We start from the raw sequence: 21,385 nt of genomic DNA, 5'->3' as shown, positions 1-21,385 counted from the left end.
TGAGCAACTAAATTTTTCTGATTTTTTGTTCAATTCTGAAATTTCCAGGAAACCAGTTCATTTACAGGTAAAATGTCCCCTTGCCCCACACTGATATTTTACTTGGAAGATCAGTAAAAACAGTTATATGAGTAGACAGCAGGCCCCAGAGGATGAGCTAGCTCTAATTGTGGCAAGGAGTTACTAAGACCAGAGATATTTTGTTCTAAGGAATAACAATTCCTATACACCCTGGAACTGATAAGAGCTCAATACCTACCTGGTTCTGTCAAAAATTCAGGACAAGGATCCCACTACCTTAGAGGCATCAGAGGAGTTTCAAACAAGCATCACAAAGCTCAATTTGCAGCACTTATTCCTCTGTGAGTCCCAGGCTCACTCCCTGCACGTCTGTGGACAACAGAGAGGCTGATCATCCCCTCCAATGAGCAGAGAACTCTGAGCAGCAATTGCTGTGTTAGATCTCTCATAGATACTCACACTGGAGCTTCCCAGCTGCTGCTCCAAGCTTCTGCTCCAAGCTCCACTAGAGCTTCCCCTGAGCCATACCTGGAGCAGTAACTGCACCAGTCTGCCCTGGTGCTGATACAAGTGTAGCAGTCCTTGAAGCACCCACAGTCCAGAGAGAGACTTTGTGTATCACATGCACTACTCTGTAAATCATTTGTTGTATGAGAATAATAAACTAAGTAGATGTTGCAAGTAAGGATTATGAAATGCTTTCATCTCACCAACCTCGGTTTCATACTTGGACTCCAGATGCAGCTGCAGTGCACACAGTAAACAACATTACACTGAAACTAATCTGCTGCTTATCTTCCTGCTCCAAATACTGTTTGCAGTCGGGGGGCTCAGGGCTAAGCCAACAGATTGCTGTGTTCCTGCCATGCCGTACCCACCCCGTGTTTGCTGCGCAGCAGCAGGAAGGCTGCGGTTTTGGGTGCTGGGCTCAGTCTCTTCTCTCTCCGGGAAGTTTGACCTAATTCCATCTTTCACAGCACCAAGTGGACTCAAATAAAGGCACCACTCAAGGAATGAAGCACGAGGGAGGAGCAGAGTTGCTCTGCAGGCCCGCAGCGCAGTCAGGGCAGGCGCGGCCTCCTGCAGGGCCACCAACATCGCCAAACTGAGACCCAAATCCCACAGAACGATTAAACCTGAATGGTACGATGGCGGATTTCTTTTCTAATCTGTTACTCTAATCTGTTCATCCAGAAAATCTGATTTTTTTCCTGCTTTTGTAGAAGCTCTAAGCTTTTCAAAGGCTTTTTGAAGGAGAAGGTGCAGGGCCCCAGCACTGCTTACCAGCAGGTTGGTGGCTTTTTTTTTCTTTTTTTTTAATTACTGAACTTTCTGGAAAAGCGCCTAGGCTTCATCTGAAGCTGTTCATTTTGGAGACAGATGCACACACTTTCTCTACGCATGGTCTTAGCAAGCTGTGATCTACCTCAACCCATCCTGGTAACTGTATTCCAGCATGAGAGCTTAGCAGCTCTACATCATTACCCACTATAACTACACCTGGGCACTGCACTATGCTAACAGCAATGCAGCTTCTGGTTGGAAACACAGCAAAGTGGCACATTTGCCTGAGAAAGTCACTAACATTTCTCAAGAGAGAGCGCTCTGTAGCATGGGGACCTGGCAATACGCTTCCCCAAATGCAGAGGCAAAGTGAAGGGTGGGGAGAGCTGGGCCACCCTCTGCTCCAACTGCTCAAGGCTGATTCTAAACAAACTGAGCTACCATTGTATGAGGTATCAGGAGAACAAATACTTGGTATCCTTAACCACGGACTTCACAGAGCCAGTAGGCCTTGAATGGAACATTAATCAGGATACTCTGGGGATGCTGCCAACTTGGCAAGAAAACCCAAGGTCTGTGAATCCTTAGCTGAACTGCCTTTATGATGCTAAAAATCACACCCGTAGGTCAGAAAGACTGCTATGCAGGTGAAAGCCCTTCCCCTAAGCATGTGTAGTTGGGGAAGTATAGAGTCAGCAGTACTATAGTTGTACGAAAATCTCTAACAAGCATGGTGAGAAGAGAAGAGCAGACTGGAGAATTACTAACTTTGTAACTTTTGTGTATAAATATTGTGCAGATAGTTCCATTCGGTGTCCCTGATCTGTGGGAAACCACCGGGCAGCCAGGCCTGCAGAGTCCAGGAATGAATGAGCAGCGTCTCTCCTGAGTGTGGCGACTGACTTCCTGCACACCGCCTGATGAGTCTGTTCTTTGGACAACACTACTTAAGATGCCTCCTAAATGATCTGCAGACACTTCTGCCCAGAAAAAAAAAACATTTTCTCCCTCTACTGCACCTGTTATTTAAAGAAAGAAACATCTCATTTCACAAGCTGAAAATAAATTTAAAATACCACAACAAAGCACCATAAATATTCACAAAATACAGATGAGCTCAATAGAAAACTGACTGGCAGAGCGTAGAGGGTCGTCGTTGGTGGTGCAGAGTCTGGCTGGAGACCTGTAACCAGTGGTGTCCCCCAGGGGTCTGTGCTGGGTCCGGTCTTGTTCAACATCTTCATCAATGACCTTGACGAGGGGATAGTGGCCACCCTCAGCAAGTTTGCTGATGATACGAAGTTGGGAGGATTGGCTGACACGCCTGAAGGCTGTGCTGCCATTCAGCGAGACCTGGACAGGCTGGAGAGCTGGGCAGTAAGAAACCGGATGAGGTTCAACAAAAGCAAGTGTAGGGTCTTACACCTAGGGAGGAATAATTGCATGCACCAATACAGGCTGGGGGATGAGCTGCTGGAGAGGAGCTCTGCAGAGAGGGACCTGGGCGTCCTGGTGGACGACAGGTTGGCCATGAGCCAGCAGTGTGCCCTCGTGGCCAAAAAGGCCAATGGCATTCTGGGGTGCATTAAGAAGAGCGTGTCCAGCAGGTCGAGGGAGGTGATCCTGCCCCTCTACTCTGCCCTGGTAAGGACTCATCTGGAGTACTGTGTCCAGTTCTGGGCTCCTCAGTACAAAAAAGACAGGGATCTCTTGGAAAGAGTCCAGCGGAGGGCCACAAAGATGGTGAAGGGCCTGGAGCATCTCCCCTATGAAGAAAGGCTAAGTGAACTGGGTCTGTTTAGCCTTGAGAAAAGAAGACTGAGAGGGGACCTGATCCAGGTTTATAAATATCTGAGGTGTGGCGGCCATAGCGGTGAGGCCAGTCTCTTTTCAGTGGTACGTGGAGACAGGACGAGGGGAAACGGATATAAGCTGCAGCATAGGAAGTTTTGCACGAATGCGCGTAAGAACTTCTTCACGGTGAGGTGACGGAGCACTGGAACAGGCTGCCCAGGGGGGTTGTGGAGTCTCCTTCTCTGGAGATATTCAAGTCTCGCCTGGACGCCTACCTGTGCGACCTGGTGTAGGGAACCTGCTTTGGCAGGGGGGTTGGTCTCGATGATCTCTAGAGGTCCCTTCCAACCCCTACAATTCTGTGATTCTGTGAAAACAGGTTACAAGCAAAGCAAAAGGTTTGCCTGGAATGATCCATGTATAAATCATACATTTTTCTAAAAATGTCCCAGCACCACCTACTTTGCAAGTACTCGTCTTGGCTCCATTTATATATGGCTATAAATACCCACAAATTCTCCCAAATTAAGCCACCCACGCCTTTCCAAAGGCTTCCCACTGGAATAGATTCTGTGCTCTTTGAAAACCAGTAATACAAAGGACTGAGGAAAGACATTCAATGAATAAGTAACACAGAGCCTAGCCACTGGGGCAGGATGCAGATGGCTGCAGAGAACCAAGGCAGGTGAGACTCGGATAGAAAGCAGCTACCTACCTCTAAATACAATCAGAAATGTGTGCTCGCGTGCTTACTCCAAGATAGGGATTCTCTCAATTCCCATCATTTCAATATCACAGAATCATATAACCATAGAATGGCCTGGGTTGAAAAGGAGCACAATGCTCATCCAGTTCCAACCCCCTGCTATGTGCAGGTCGCCAACCAGCAGATCAGGCTGCCCAGAGCCACATCCAGCCTGGCCTTGAATGCCTGCAGGGATGGGGCATCCACAAACTCCTTGGGCAACCTGTTCCAGTGCCTCACCATCCTCTGAGTGAAAAACTTCCTCTTAATATCCAACCTAAACCTCCCCTCTCTTAGTTTAAGACCATTCCCCCTTGTCCTATCACTATCCGCCCTCACAAACAGCCGTTCCCCCTCCTGTTTATACACTCCCTTCAAGTACTGGAAGGCCACAATGAGGTCTCCCCGGAGCCTTCTCTTCTGCAAGCAAAGGAAGGTGTGCTCACATCAGAGCACCACAGCTGTGTCCCACACACAGCTGGCAGGTGCCATGGCTCCATTCAGGGCACTTGGCTGCCACGTCCTGCAGGGTTGACAGGCTGTAAGGGCTGGACTCGCCTGCTGAGCATCCCCTGGGTTTTCTCTCCACACCCTCCAGGATCTCCGCGTCACAACACTCTGTAGTTAGAGACTGAAAATTTTTGTTCATTCATCTCAGCGTGACTAATGTGTTAACTCCATAACCTGTTACACTCCTGCTTTACATGCTAGTCACGTTGGGGGAAAATCACACAAGACAGCTATCAAGCTGTGCTACAAAACATGGCATTAGATATACCTAAACACTCTCTGCCTTGCTGGCATGCAGCAGGGAGGCTGGGAGCCTCCTCTCTAGGCACGGACTGCTCATGCACAGGACACACGGGCTGGGGCTCCCAGCACTGCTCTTGGACAAGCCCCCGCTCCGGATAGAAAAGAGAAGCAACACTCTCGGGGTACAAAGGCAGATGGGAACAATCCCCAAACCTGCAGCCAGCACAACAGCAGAGGAAGCCACCCACATTCCTCAGGCTCACACTTGAGCTTTTCACACACACTTGAGCTTTTCACTATGATTTCCAGCCCATGCCTCTATCAAAGCACACACACTGGAAGATGAGCTGCATGGCAGGCTCCTTGCTTTAGGTGGGCAGACCTCAGACTTGGCTACTGATCTTAAGTGCAGCAGACTTCATGTATGGCCTCTGAGGCCTGTGAGCAGCATGGGATGCATCTCCTCCCCGCCCTGTTTGCTTCACGCCAGCAACATGCTCCTGACCACCTGCATGAGCTGTTCCATGCCCTGCACTAAAACGCTGTCTGATGCGGTCAGCTCCCAGCAAAGCAGGCAAAGGATCCAAATCTGCTTTCAAATATTTTCTTAGATTATCACTTTTTGTGTTCCAGCTCATGTATTTTTGGGAATGCATCACGTGGTGCTCCACCTCCAACACAAACTGTGACCCCAAGCAGAGAAGCCACGTTCTGCTTCACCAGTACTGCACCAGCTCCTGCATGTGTGCAGCTGCAGCTTCTTTTCAAAGCAGCATGGCTTTGCCTCCCTTAAATCTGGGCTACCACCAGGACAGAGATGTCACCTGCAAAATACACTTGCTGAAAGTTTAAATGAGCCCTATTTTTAACAATGGTTTGGGAAGGAAGAAGTTTGTGGTCAGCTCTGTGTTACTTTCTGAGAAGGCGTCCGATTTTAACTATGAGAAATATTCCACTGCCACGTGTGCGACTGAGCTCAGCTTGCAGAATGTCCTCCTGTCACCACCTGAATTCACTGGCACCAGCTACAGGCTCAGCTGACTGAGCAAGAATGGAAGAAAAATGGAAAAGCCTGCTTTGGGTTACCTGGAGAAGTCCCAATAAAGCACTGAAACTGTGCTGAGCTCCCCTGTACAAAACAACCCAAAGAGATTTAAAGCAGGGAGGGGTACCCAGGATATGAACTGGAATATCAGATTACTGCTATGAAAAAGCTGCAGATGACTGTCTCCAGCGGCACCTTTTCTGTTCGTGGTTATCTTTCACAAGCTTTGCAGCACTCCCCTTAACTAGCTGTTTCCCTCATCACAGATAAAAGAAGCAGTGCCTATTGCCACCACAAATACAGCTCATGCAGGTGACATCTCATGTTATAAAGTCCAGTGGCACTACTCTAATGCAATACCTGCATTACTCGGCAGCTCACAGAGCTCAAACAAAACCACAGAGCCATTTTCACCAGTCTTACGGTGAAGGACACGTTTGAACAGATCTGTGCAAAGAGGCTTTTCCATCCCCTGAGCCACCTGCTCCCACAAGCCCTGGAGCTCCAGACATCCCACCCAGGGAGTGTGAGGGCTCCTGGAGGCTTCATCCGATGGACTCTTGCCCCAGGGGAAATATCCCTTGCTTCTCCATCAGCACTGACTACAACTGCTGCACCTCCCTACTCATTCCATCCGACACCCTCAAGCTCCCAGGCACGCACAAGCAGCGCACACACCGAGCCCCCACCTCCCAGCCGATGCAGGGGCTTATTCTCAAGCAGCTTATGCTCAGCTCTGCCTGTTTTCCACCAGATCCTTTCATTCCCTTTGCAGTTTTATTTTCAAACTGCTTTGTTCCAACCATGCTCTTTACTGACTGTGAGTCTTTACATTAAAAAAAAAAAAGCCACCAAATACAAATATGTATTCCATTGAGCAAAGTGTGAAATGATGGATCAGAACTGTACTCTACGATGATACACAGAGCCTTGACACCCGGCTGAGCCCTCCTGCCATGTGGGAGGAACCACCACTCGAGTCATGATACAGCTCAACATGTAGTCAGACCTCGGCTTTCATATTCTGCAATACAATTGCAATTGATCTTTTTGAACTCCTTTGTTTGAAGCACTACTGGGATGGGAAAAGAAAATCAAACAAGAAGAATTATTAGAGTTATTTCCATTCTAAAAAATAAAACTACCTTAAACTTTTTCACATTGATTCACATATATAAATTAGGCAACCTAGAACTGATTTAATAACACCTATTAACCAGGAAAGGAGTTGCACTGACTAGTTCTGATCGCATCTCTCGGCATGCACACTGTGATCCAGCCCAGCCTGGACAACCCAGTCTTGAAGTGGGCATGAAACCACCTCTGCTCAGCAAACCAACCCAGCTGGGCCTGGCAAAGCACGCTCAGGCAGCTAACATGGCAGCGCTGTGCAGGTACCTGTGTTTTTTATTCCTTCATTCTCTCTCCTCTCTCCCATTAAAGACTGCTGCTTTCCCCATGTAGCACTGCTCCTCGCAGCTCCCCCGAAAGAGTGCTTTGCCTGGCTGCCTGCCCAGCCTGCACCACCTGAAGGACAACCTCTTCTCTGCCGTTAATGTCATTACTTCAACGCTATCATTACTGCTTGCCGCTGCCCCCTCCATCATTTCCAGCCTATGAATTAATTTCCGAGCAGAAAACACCCTTCAGTGCGTCACATTGAATTTTCAAGTCCTGCTCCTCCTCAGGCAGCCGGCCAACAAAACAAAGACGACTCAAATTAACACAGTTAAAGCCAGTAATGGATATGGGGCAACTAAGAATCAATTCAGGATGTAATTTCATTACTCATTTAATACAATTGTGAGTTGCGGCCAGAAGCGGTGCTCCTGCCCTCCCTCCCTGAGCCAGGCAGAAACTCCTTCCTCTCCCCTTTGCCAGGCTGACAGCCCAGAAACAAGGTGAGCTGCTCGCTCTGCAGGCTGTACCATTCCGGAGTAGTTTGCACCTGGATCAGTGACCTGACTGATGAAAATGCACCTTTGGCTCCGTGCACACCACGTTTTTTCTAAATCTGTCCTGCATGAAGACGAGTTGCAAAAAAAAAAAACCAACCCTGCATTTTCTGGCAGGGTTAGCTATGGTTTAATCACAGAGTCAACAATGTACGTGCCCATGGCACGACCAGCTGGTACATGGGGAGGGAGAACAACATGACTGCTGTTATCTATTTGGACAGAATATAAGGCAGAACTCATCCTGCTAACCTGAGCTGCCTTGCTGCAGGGAACAAAATTTTCTTCTCAGCATTTCTGAACAAGGACAGCAGACCCTCAGCTCCCTGTCCTGTCCTGTCCCACCGACCCCATGCAGCCAGGACCCAGCCCTGCCCCACGTAGTGCTGTGCCTGCCCATCTGCAACCTGAGCAGATAGAACACAGATGCTCTGCCATGCCAGATGTCTGCTGTTTCAGGGAGTTTAATAAGTCTATCAGGGGATCATGAGAACGTGAGGATCCACTCAAAGTATGTGGCAAGAACAACGCGAATGGATTGACAGTATGATCTGTCTCTCAGGAAAATTGTTAATTAAGCTCAAGTCATGTCACAGAACTGCAGACTCTATTGCCTTTTCAATCCGAGTTAACCTGAGCTAAGAAAATGCTTTTTTTTTTTTTTACCACAGAAGAAAAACTTGAAATGCAAGAGTATTAACATGCTAGAAGAATGATAAGAAAGTCTCCAAGTTGTGCAGACTACAGACATACGTATAGTTAGGGCATGCCATATAAATTTGCTTCGACAGTTGCATAGATTGCTCACAGTACTGTGTAATGAATGATCTCTGATGTCAGCTCCAAACCCTGCAGTCCAAGCTGACAATCATGTATGTATAACACTGAGGACAGTCACTCACTACAGCCTTTGTGGTAGTCCCACAACAAAAGTAGTCAGGGATATCTACACATTAGCACCTCCTATATATCAGCATGGGCATTCGTGTTACAAGGTCCTGAAGCAGACAGAAACCCTTTGATAAGGCAATACCTTCTTATTTTGGAGATGTCTGAAAGATATGGGATGCAGCTACTCACCATATCTTCTTCTAGCTCTTGTGAACACCCTTTCTCAGGAGCTTTGGGACACTCTGTAAATATCTGCATGAATACAGCAGAGAAGTATGATGTTCACTGTGATGTACCCATGTCAAACGCTGTCCAGTGACACTGAGCACACAAAGACACAGTGACCTCTTGCTCAGGAGCAAACTGGGGCAGGGCTCATTACAGTTGCACTTGTAGGAAGCATTATTCTGTGTGAATGAATCTTTGAAGAGTATTACTGGAAGATCTCCTTTAATTAGAACACACCACACCATTTGGCTGAACACTGTATTATGACAGAAAGCCAACTAGAGAACAGATGAGTTCACCCAACAGGCACTGAGGACTGGCAGAGCCATCACAGCCACCTAGTGAATTCTTGGAATTAGCAGCACCTCTGAAAGCACCAGAGAAATCCCACAGCAGCTTTGTGACACAGACAGAGCACGGGAGCTGGAGCATCCATAGCAACAGCAGGTGGTTCTGCACTCATAGAAATGTCTGATGGCTAAAACTTACCAAAGAGAACAATTTAAAATCACATTTTCATTCATGCTGAATTTGTTGAAGTTCACAGGGTTGTGCTTTTTTCTTAAAGTCAGGTTTGCTTTCTGTGACATGAGCAATGGAGTCATTGCTTCGCTGTGGGAGCAGGAGCAAGAAGTGGGGATACAATGTCCCATTCAGGAGAACACAGCTCAACTATTCCAAGCTTTGGGGGTAAATAACTTCAAGAGATTTGAAAAGTAACAGGACGAGGGAACAGTCTCAGGTTGCACAAGGGGAGATTCAGGTTGGACATTAGGAAATAATTCTCAGAGAGAATCGTCAGGCACTGGAATGGGCTGCCCAAGGAGGTGGTGGAATTAATGAGTCTGGAGGTGTTCAAGAAATGTTAGAAGTTGTACTGAGGGACATGGTTTAGTGGGAGATATTGATGGTAGGTGAACGGTTGGACTGCATGATCTTGGAGATCTCTATTAACGTTGGTGATTCTATGATTCTATATGTAAGTATAATAATGTAAGTTAAGGTGACTCCTATCAAATTGAATTTAGTTTTACATACCTGAGATACAGCAAAAATGTTCCCCAGCATCAGCATTTGACCTTGATGGGGGGATAGTGGCCACCCTCAGCAAGTTTGCTGATGATACGAAGTTGGGAGGATTGGCTGACACGCCTGAAGGCTGTGCTGCCATTCAGCGAGACCTGGACAGGCTGGAGAGCTGGGCAGTAAGAAACCGGATGAGGTTCAACAAAAGCAAGTGTAGGGTCTTACACCTAGGGAGGAATAATTGCATGCACCAATACAGGCTGGGGGATGAGCTGCTGGAGAGGAGCTCTGCAGAGAGGGACCTGGGCGTCCTGGTGGACGACAGGTTGGCCATGAGCCAGCAGTGTGCCCTCGTGGCCAAAAAGGCCAATGGCATTCTGGGGTGCATTAAGAAGAGCGTGTCCAGCAGGTCGAGGGAGGTGATCCTGCCCCTCTACTCTGCCCTGGTAAGGACTCATCTGGAGTACTGTGTCCAGTTCTGGGCTCCTCAGTACAAAAAAGACAGGGATCTCTTGGAAAGAGTCCAGCGGAGGGCCACAAAGATGGTGAAGGGCCTGGAGCATCTCCCCTATGAAGAAAGGCTGAGTGAACTGGGTCTGTTTAGCCTTGAGAAAAGAAGACTGAGAGGGGACCTGATCCAGGTTTATAAATATCTGAGGTGTGGCGGCCATAGCGGTGAGGCCAGTCTCTTTTCAGTGGTACGTGGAGACAGGATGAGGGGAAACGGACATCAGCTGCAGCACAGGAAGTTTCGCACGAATGTGCGTAAGAACTTCTTCACGGTGAGGTGACGGAGCACTGGAACAGGCTGCCCAGGGGGGTTGTGGAGTCTCCTTCTCTGGAGATATTCAAGTCTCGCCTGGACGCCTACCTGTGCGACCTGGTGTAGGGAACCTGCTTTGGCAGGGGGTTGGTCTCGATGATCTCTAGAGGTCCCTTCCAACCCCTACAATTCTGTGATTCTGTGATTTAAGAAACCATCACATCACAAAGCTTATTAGTTTAAGGTACATTACTTCAAAACCGTAAGAAAAAAAAACCACTACATAAGACATCACACCATTAAAAACATTAAGAATAATGACATTTAGACTGGAAATCCATGATACCATGTACACTCCAACTAGAACATCTAAATATTGCAAAGCCCTGAACAAGACACAAAGACTTCTTTCTGAAGAAGCTGAAGGAGCCAATACAGGTGACTTCACTTCACTTCCTGCTTCTGTGTGAGGCTGAGTCAACGGATGGGTTTCATGTACAACCCACCAGGAGTCAGCCAGCACTCCCTCCTTACACCCGGGAGGGCAGCCTCAAAGCCTGAACGTTTGAAAACATTTAAGCTTGTCAACTCCAGCATCACACACCACTCTCATGAAGAAAATTGTTTCCTTGTATTCAATAGAAATTTCCCTTGTTACAGCTCCCACTGCAAATCTCTAAGAAGAGCCTGGTTTGTTTTCTCTAATGCCTTTTTATGTTGTGGAAGGTAGATGCACAATCAGTGAGATTTTTTTACCTGAAAACATCATTGATCAGAATAAAAAGAAAAGTGAAAGCACAAAATAACAACTGCTACAGCCAGACATCAGCACTACTTAACATTCCACTTTCTAAAACTGGTTAATAAGTACCCAAGTCAGATACTTTGTGCTAAGGGCTGAGACAGAGCAGAAATTCATCTCCTGGTGGATTTTTCAGGCAGATGTTAATTTGTCAAAATAACAGGTTTAATATTAAAATTCTACTTCTCTCCTTCTGAATAATATTTAACAGTTTCCAGAGTAACAACACAAAGAGCTGCTCTGGCTCTGTGCAGCATAAGCTCGTCTCTGCCGGTGCAGCTCTGGAGCTAGTGCCCAGGGAGAGCAATGGAACAGCATCCAGTGCTTCAAAGCACACTGCAGAGAACTCTGAGTCTCTCTCAGATGCCGTTCAAGCTTCTTCCCCAGTGTACTAAAATGCTGCTCTCTTTCTGAACAAAGAGGTTATCACCACCAGGGCTTGCGCTGCTGACACTGGTAAGGAAGTCTTCCGCATGAAATCCAGTTGGTTGCCTTTCTCTCTGATGGTCACAGATACTATGCGTATGTTACCTCTGAAACACATTCCAACATGCTGATATCTAAAGTTAGTGCTCAGCAGAAGGTAACACACACGCCTAAACCAAAGCCTAACTCCTTTTCTATGACACACTTTGACAGCTCTGAACAGAGACAAGTTCCCAGAAGCTGGTGCATGCTGTCCAGAGGAGGACTTTCCCAGGGCTGAGCCCTCAGCACAACAGCAAGGACCAAAGCACCCAACCCTACAAAAGCCTTTTCACAACGCACCCTTTGCCAGCACTCACCTGGAGAGAAAGGAGCAGGCATCCCCACATTTAATATTACCTCACTGCAACATTACATGCACTTTTTTTCCCATATTTACTTTCAGGCAGAATTTATATTGAAGACAGTGCTGATACAGTCACCTTGGAAATAAAATGAGTGCCTCAGTTATTTCTGGATTTCTTCTAATCCAATATCTCTGCCCACCCCCTGGCAGGCTCCATGCCTTACGTGTATGGAAAATGGCAGAAATTGTTCCCTACTCTCCGTCTGGTATTGCAATGCTACAGCCATGAATTCTAAAGAAACACTTAAAAGATTTAAAATGTTCTAAAGAAAGGGCCTCCATAGCAGAAGATGCGATTAAGACTTTGTTAGTCAGGTGGCATTGTGCTATTAGCTGATGACAAATGCAACTGTAAAGAATATCGTATTAGTTTTAGCAAGCATCCTGGAACCAAAACCTAGATTTTTTTCCAAACCTCCTTCACAGCAATCTAAGCTGATGAGTTTTAGCTGACTGCTGGAGAGGGTCTAAGAGTACACACAGACCTGAAAACAATCATTAGCAGTTAAGCCCTAGAAATCCAATTACTCTGGATCATGTGTAATACTCGAAAAGTAAAATGATAATAACCATGTTATTACTGAGTGCCCCCTCAGCAACTCGGGCGCCTGGCTCAGTCTCCAGCAAAGACAAACCCTGCTCAGAAGTGCAGCGTGCTGCATGCATATACCAGCCTCCCCGGGGCAGCATGAGCTGCAGTCCCAAGCTCACACTGCAGCCCAGCAAACAAGAGCCCTTAAAGTAGTGGGTTATTAAGGAACTGCCAAGAGATCCCACCACCACCGTCCCCACTCCAACAGACCCCATCACCCCAATCTTTACTCTTTATTGACCCCATTTCTTCTCTTTCAATCTCACAATATCTCAATGTTAGATCTGCAGATTGAGGTAGCATCTTTTGTTCAACTACTGGGAAAAAAAACAAACACACAAAAAAAACCCCACAAGCTTCTGGGACTGTAAGCCCTTCTCCAGGGCAGAAAGAAAAATGAAACCGAAACACAGCTCAAAGCACAGCTCACCTGAGCAGTCCGAGTTTTTGAGTGCACAGCAGTATCTCTCTTTACAATTAAGAGATGTTCAGCAAGATGCTCTGAATCAGTGCAAAATGGCCAGAAATTAAGTTACACAGTGAATGTATGAACACAAAAACACACAGGTGAAGAGCCACAAATGAACAACACCTGAACAGCAGAAGTACGTCCTTTTAAAATGGCTGACATCTTACAGATGACACAGTAAGAGCATAATGAAGGACACATCGGTCCACCCGTTCTGGAAGATTCCTTCAAACCAAAACCTTCACCCACAGCCTCTCCTATTCTAAATCCTACAGACCAGACCCAGAAATCACACTAGTGCCATTGGCTGGTGTCGTGCTGTTGCATTGTTTCTGTAGTAGTTCAAGCTGGAAAAACCTGCCCAAACTGGAAGTGTGTGCCTCCATCCCACTGACATTGTCAGATGAAGATGACACGTCAGCTTTTACTCTTACAGAAGTTGTAATACTCCAGTAACAACCCCAAAGTAGTGGCCTCCAGCAAGTTTTTTTTTGTTGTTTTGTTCTCTTTTCCTCCCCTCCCCCCCCCCCCATCAAAGCACTTTGTTTAAGAGTTGCATTGATTTTGCCCAGTGAAAAATGATCTGAGGGGTTATTTCAGCCAGGCTTCATAGTCCTACTCCATTCCCTTTATGAAAAGGGCTCTAGAGCTCAGCTTTGAAAGCAACTGGACAATGATCTGATGGAGTATTAACTGTTGAACAAATCAGCCTAAATGGAGGGAACTGCTCCAACAGATTAAAACCTCAATGCTCCCACTTCAAAAGTACCTCACTTCGTTTGTTTGGAGCCTGTCACCTGCCACTTTCATTGGGTGGTCTTTTTTCACTGGAAAAGACAGGGAATAATTGGTTCATATTCACCCATGCTGCTAAGACTTGTGTTCCCATTACAACCTGTTCAAAGAGATCTTAAGACCGGAGGGTTTCAATCTCTTACCCATTCTCTACAAGAAGCCTGTTGCACACCTCTCCCTTTCTGGCTTCCCTTTCCAGCAACTCTTCCAGTGTCCAGGGTCTGCAGAAACAAGGAGACCAGCACCTGTGCAGCAGTCACCATGCAGCGCAATGTCCCCTCGCATTTCTTCTTATTCCATTCCTTTGCTCTTTCTTGTCACTTTTTTCTCTTTTTTTAGTTCTCTCATTCTCTACACCGAATTCGCCAGAATAATTATGTTGATAATGAGCTCCAGCATAGATCACATCCAACACTTTGCTGCATTACAGGCCCATTTTTCACACATCCTTGGGGAGATACATCAGAGTTCCTCTTCCAAAACATGCTGTAATACTTCCATATACCTTTACAAACACGCAGGCAACCGTCCCTGTAACGCCCTGCTTTCCCTACCAATCTCATTTCCTTACTGCATATAGATGAAAAAAAATACATCCCCTGAAAGAAAACTGTCTTTTCTAAAGCAAATTTTTAGAAATATCCTCTGAATTGTGAATATGGATAATTTTTCTTAATTAAATATTTTAAACTCTAAGTTCTTCCTCATTGACCTCAAGGTTTTTTTGCTTTATTTTTAAAGAAGCTCTTTTGAATAGATGTTCTGCATTTCTATCTGAGCTACACCTGGTTTGAGCCCATTGCACCTTGGTTCTAAGAACCAACCCAGCATGATATAAAAGCCCAGAAGAAAATTGCAGGTACAGCATTTTAAAATCAATTTGAGCCATACAGGTACATAAACACTGCAGCAGCAGCTGCCCCAGAAAACATCTGTGAGGCAGCGTGTTTGGGGACTCCAAGAGAAGTCATTAAAACAAAGGTTCCTGCAGTGCAGGCTGCGAAGCCCTCCCCTAGTACTGGCTTTTCACTGGCAGCAGCCACACAAACCTTACAGACCTTACATATCAAATACTTTCCCTGATCTCCTTCCTGCACCAGCAATGTGTGGAGCAGGAATGGAAGCAATGTCCAGTAACTGGGCAGTCCATGCACAGCAGCAGATGAGAAGTCCTTGGCTTCTTTAAGAACTGTGATTAAAGACGGGCTTGGTGGGAATCATTACAGGCTCAGTCATTTCTCGTAAAAAGCAAACACATCATTCTGATTTGAGTAATTAATCTGTTTGTAGGCTTTACACTGTTTTCCAGGACCCCCGGTCCTGCTGCTCTCCACACAGCCCCGCCCCACTGGTTTCACACTGAGGCTGGGAGTGCTGCAAAGAACTGATCTGTGTAACTCCTTCACCAACCACGCTGCGACTGGAAGGTGCCATTTTGCCATTTCTCTGGCCATCTTTTAATTCTGCACGGAATAACTTCCATTTAACAAAGAGGCCAATGCTTTCCATTGCCCCTCAGTACTGGCAATCCTTCTCCAGTTGAACACTCACCTCAGTTACAATTCATATGCTTTGGTTTTCCTCTAAATGAAGCTGTAATCAAGTGAAAAGACCTTTCAAGACCCGGCTGCCAGCAAGAAACCTCACTGCCCATCACCCGCCCGGCCCCGGCAGGCTGCCGCCATCCCACAGGGCCAAGGGCAGCGGCCATCCTGCTGCAGATGCCACAGTTCGACCCTCGGGAAAGATGGCACTCATGGAAAAGCGCTGGCTGTGAAAGCTAGGCCTGGGCCCATGAAGCCACTTGGAATCCCCACAGCTGGGAAGGTCTGTGGTTCTGAAACAGCGGGAGCTCTGAGGGTTGTGATATACGATGAGATAGAAATGCCTCAGGCTTTGCTAAAGGAAGTGCTTCAAGATTGTAACTCAAGTTCTGAAAGTCCTTCCTTATCAAAAGCTTTGGCAACCCTAAGACTATACCCCCTTAAATCATTTTTAGGCCAACAAGATGACTGATGATGGCTTCTACATAAGCAGTTGATCTTAATGTGGAGGCATGATAAAAATAGCAGCACAAGTGTCATGTTTACCATCAATCCACAGACCGGGCTGATGTCTGAGGGCTACAGATCTGAGAAAATGCTAATGCCTCACATCACAGCATCGAGCTACAGAAAAGCAAGGTACCCACATTACAGTGCTGTTCAGTTCAGGCAATTAATGCTTAGTCCCAAATTAAGCTTTCTGGCACATGCTGTTTCAAGCCATTTTAATCTTTTCCCATCATTTTCCCCCCAACAACCACTACTTACCGAAGAGGCAGACATACTCTGGAGACCTGCATTAAGGCCCAGCACCGCTTTGCTAAACAGATCTTATTTTATGACGTAATGAAGTGGTTATTCTACCTTTATGTGAAGTCATAAAGTCTCCCTTTTTTTTTTTTTTTTACTACAAATTTCTTCTAAGGTTACTGTAACACACAATGAAATATATCTGATTTCTTAATTTTTCCTTTTTTTTTTTTTTTTTTTTTTTTTAAACAGCTGGCTTAAGCTTCTTCAATTTCAGCTTCCATTGTGAAGAAAATACTGTCTTTATTAAAGAAATATGAAGCAATTGAACTGCTGTTTCTTCTTCTGAGTTACCTTGTGAAAGGCCAGTGGAAAATGTATGCTATCCTTCTAACACTGACAAGAAAAGCTAATGCTCAATGAATTCTTCTTTCGTTGGTCTGAGAAATCCCATGCAACACAACATTAAAAGCTGGCATTTCAACGCTTTCCTGGGCTTGCTCGGCAACCTAAATAACACACATACCCACTCAATTCATCTCTGCCAGAGTTTAAGAATCCTCCAGGAATTCTGCTCCCCATGTGAATAAAAAAGCACGATTATAGACTTCTTCTAAGAATCCCTTAGGGGCCACTGCATGGGCAGGAAAAGCTGTTATTAGCCAGGAAATATCATTTTCTAACACCTACAAACACTGCCAAAAATTGAATGCAATCATGTGGAACAGGCAGCCGGCCTTCCTCCTGCGTAATCAGCTGGTGAGCTCTGCAAATTGTTCTAAAGACCCTTTTATACGGTGAGAGTGGCTCAGACTTACACTTGAAAACACTTTGTTTGGACCATTGCTACCAGGCATTACAACAAAAACCATTTCTCACAGTGTGAATCGAACTGCTGTCAGAAGGGCTCGATGCTCCCATCACACCAGTGAGGCTGCTGTTGTATGCATGGCCAGACAGCCCAGCACTGAAGCTGTTGCTTCCCGGATTTCAAAGGGCTGCTGAAGTACACGGGTACAGGAGTAATCCACTTCAACAGCATCTGTCAGGCTGCCTAGAGTTTGGGAATCACTGCTGACACTCCTCTGCATTTGCAAACAGTTCATGAAGACAAGAGGACACAGATCATACAAAACAGTAATTCATATTCATCAGGCATGAGCAGGAAACAAAACCAAAACCTGACAGCAACAAGCATTTGGCAAGGGTCCAAGAAGTCTCCATCACTGTCTGGGTATGACTGCCCCAGGCCAGAAAGCACTGCGTATCCACACCTGCTCAGGTCTTTTTTTTTTTTTTCCTTCCCCAAATCTTCTAGTCATCTCCCATAGTACAGTTCTTTTAGAAAGGAGGAATTTCTCATCTGGGAACCGTGTTGCTCAGCCCTGCCCGTGCACCCCAGCTCTCCAGCATGCACCACAGAACTGGGATGCTCCCCCAGGAGCTCATGCCAGCAGAAGTCCTGACCTCCCTACAAACACACAGGGCTCAGCAGCAGGGAGTGCTGCAGCACAGCACAGCCACTCACTGCCACGGCCATTGCGACTTCCCAGGGGATGTATGCACAGGAAGCACACACCTCACACAGCGCCTGCTGTAAGAGCACGTCCACAGTAACAATTAGTCAGCAACGACTTGCACAACAATCTGCACACATCCTCTTACCGCATGCAGTATGCCCAGACAAGTGCATATTCAACTGCACTGAACAACCTCCACTAATGAAGTCTGTTTGGTTTTATGGCCCAGTAGTTTCTTTTTTGAAGATGTTCTCTATCTACAAACACCACACTCAGATGTTTAGCAGAAAGAACCCTTCTGGATGTCAGAACTAGACGTACCAATGGCTGATGTCTTCTAGGCTTTACGATCCTGCAAAAGCAGACAGCTTTTGTGAGCAAGAGATGATCACATGAGGACTGAGTGCTTCCTGCAGAACAGCCTGCAGCAGGACTTGGACTTCATGCTCTTTGTGGCCCAGTAAAACGTTTTCAGAGTTTCAGCTCCCCTGGAACTTTGCATCAGCATCCACCTCATATCGTCATCCTCAAGAGCCAACAGCCACAAACTTCAATGCCATTTAAAAACAGTTACTACTGCACAAACTAAGTGTTCAAAGGTAACAAATACTTGGGTGCTGCCTAGTGGGAGTCAGTTCCTGCTCCATGTAGTCAAAAGAATTTTTTTAAACCTTCACTATGATGACAGGGTGTGTTGCACTGCAGGCTTCCCAGGCTGGGCTACGACTGCATTGCTGGAGCATCCCTCAGTGATGGAAGCCCAACAAATTCTGTTCGTTTTTTTTTTTTTTCCAATATTCCACTGAAAACAAATAAAAATGACACCGGATCCTCCAAACAATCCAACTTGCTTCAGCTTCTTCTTGGTAGAAGCAGTAACCTGATCTTCCTCACTAACTCATCCACAGACCAACCTCCAGCCTCAGCTCTGCTTCTGTATTCTTTTTGCTTGAAAGCCACTCATTTTTTGCAATTTAAACTTCTGTGATAAAATCTTCATGATGACAGGCCAGCAACTGAGAAAGCACAGTTGACTGTTGTAGACTACATCAACTCCTCTGTCAATAATTCAATTTAAGGACAGACCGGTGGTGGTACACAGGTGCATCCAGTGCTCCCAAGTGACAGACGTCACAATTCTAACCAGGGAAATCTGTTACAACGTGGTACTAACAGCCTGACACAGGCCCATACAAGGTCTCAAAAAGGAGACATCTTGATGGAGACCCTTCTGAACAGCCCAGCCTGCCTCGTCTTTCTCCCCATGCCATAACATTTACTTTATGTAGGCAGTACGCACAGTGCAAAATGCTTAAGAATACTTCAGCTGCTAACAATCCCAAATGTGACCAAAAATACTTACTATGGGTTGAAGGAACACTGACACTTAAAAACAAATGAATGTCTCCAACTACCTATTTATCTTAGACGTGCTGGTAATTATTGTTTTGTCCCATGGCTGAGCATGTGGACATTTGCAGAGTTCTGCCTCGCTGTCTGCCAGGCCATGGACAAGGCTCAGTGGCACTGTGAAGTGAGAAACAAGATCTCCCCAGCTTTCCTGAGCACGTGAATAACTGCATTCAGTAACATTTCTGTCCTACCTCACGGAACAAAGAAACTGACTTCGTAACAGGATTTTGACAAAAACCACGTCAGGCTGAGCTCCATCAAAACACGAAAGCTGTGACAGAAAGGCTGAAGAGCTGCTTCTCCAGCAGAGGAGCCCAACAGGAGCTGCAGGTACACACCAGGCAGTGCCTGAGCTGGCACAGGGAAAGTAGGCTTCAACCACACCTGAGTCCCACCATCACCGCTTGGGAAACCCACACATCTCAGTCCTCCTTCTGCTGAAGGAAATGCACCAATCCAAGCCATACAGCTATTGTTTATGCAGGCCAAATATCTCCTCTTGCCTGTGCAAAGGTAGGAACACCTACAGAAACTTAGAGAATGAAGTCCACACATCGGATGACAATTATACAAGCTCCCTACTGATTTACCTAAAGGCACAGAACTCCTAGTTCGCTGCCTTTAAGGAACTTCCAGGTATGGATTCATGGTCAGCTTGTTTTTCTGCCCCAGCACAGTGAAAAGTCCACAAATCAGTCACAGAACTGATCTGACTGGCAGCTAGGTGTGATTCACACACCAAGTCAGACCCATCTAACTACAGCATCTCACTCACACCAACCTGAAACACACAGCACCCGTCTGCACAGACAATGCCACTGCCTTCGGTCTACACTGCAGCTGAGTCTGGAGGGTCACAACTACAGTCAGCAGCAGCAAGTACAGAAATATGCATTTACCCAACTGAATTGGTTCTAATCAAATCCACATGTTCGTACACTATCAGTACATCAACAGTAAATCAGCATTAAATTCTCATTTGCTGGGGTCATTTGCAGCCAGGCCTACTGACAGGCTCGATTCCTCACACGGCAGCAGGAGGCAGCAGGCAGGGCTGTGAGGACAGGCATCTGCTTCTAGTGGTGACGAAACCGCAACACAAGATAACATCCAGATCGCTTGACAGCCATAGGATGGAGGGGAAAGCCCTCTCCTGTGCTAATAATGAGCTGAAAAACAGACGACAGGGTAGGGATAAGTGATCGATTTCCACATGGGAGGAAGACAGCCAGAAGCCTTTTGCAGTGCCGTGCTGTACATTGCATTCCTAAATGGCCTGGAATAGGGGCAAGGGGGAATCAGAGCCTGCCGAGGAAGTCAGCTATTCTCACAGCAGAGATAAGGGCTGGCTGAAGAGCTGCAGAAAACCTGATAGGACTGAATAACGGGGAGATAAAACCACAGATGAAATTCCCTGAGAACAAAGCACACAGAAAAAAACAATGTTAATTTCACATGTAAAGTGATGTGCTCCAAACTGGTGATTAACACCCAGAAACTCCTGCTGCAGTCATGACCAACTGATAAAACCACCAGCTCACACCCATCCAGCACTTCAAAAACCCCAATCTAACACTAGGGAATTATCTGGAAAGAGATGGAATTAAAGCACCGCACAAAGCTATAGCTTGCCCGCGCCTTATACTCAGGATGCAGCCTGCTCTTTCATTTGGAGGGGACACATCACAAGTAGAAAATATTTTAAATAGGAAACAGGGTTTGAAAAGATAAACAATGAGGAATAATTGATCAGGCTAGGGCTCTTCTGCCTGGAAACAGAGACTGCAGCAGTGACATACGACCGAGTCTATAAAATCATCAGCTGCACAGAGAAGGTAAACAGATGAGTTGTTCACTGTTTCCAAACAATAAAAAAGCTATGAGATATCAACTGAAGGTAGCAGCTGTCGAGTTCAAAATAAAAAATGCTGACGTGTTGAGCTCTTACGGCACTGTCTGTGCTCCAGAAGGCCTCCCCCGGGATGCCAGCAGCACTATACATTCAAATGGACCAGAGACACAGGCACGACTACAGAAGAAAAATGCATTAACCATTATCTAAGTACATGAAAACGATACCGACCTCCGGACGTCCTAGAGCTGATGAAGGGTAAGAGGGCTCAGACAAACACCTATCTCACTCGTCCCGACCTCATGCTCTTT

The 21,385-nt window shown here is 46.3% G+C and overlaps 1 protein-coding gene across 2 annotated transcripts in view; it reads right to left on the bottom strand.

Moving 5' to 3' along the window:
* Positions 1-21,385, bottom strand: part of NDRG3 (NDRG family member 3) — a 56,352-nt gene that overhangs the window by 31,757 nt on the left and 3,210 nt on the right. The gene's annotated exons all lie outside the window — the stretch shown is intronic.

Source organism: Meleagris gallopavo, chromosome 22 (genome assembly GCF_905368555.1).
Source record: "Meleagris gallopavo chromosome 22, MGAL_WU_HG_1.1, whole genome shotgun sequence".
Taxonomy (NCBI): domain Eukaryota; kingdom Metazoa; phylum Chordata; class Aves; order Galliformes; family Phasianidae; genus Meleagris; species Meleagris gallopavo.
This window is presented reverse-complemented; position numbering and strand designations above follow the sequence as displayed.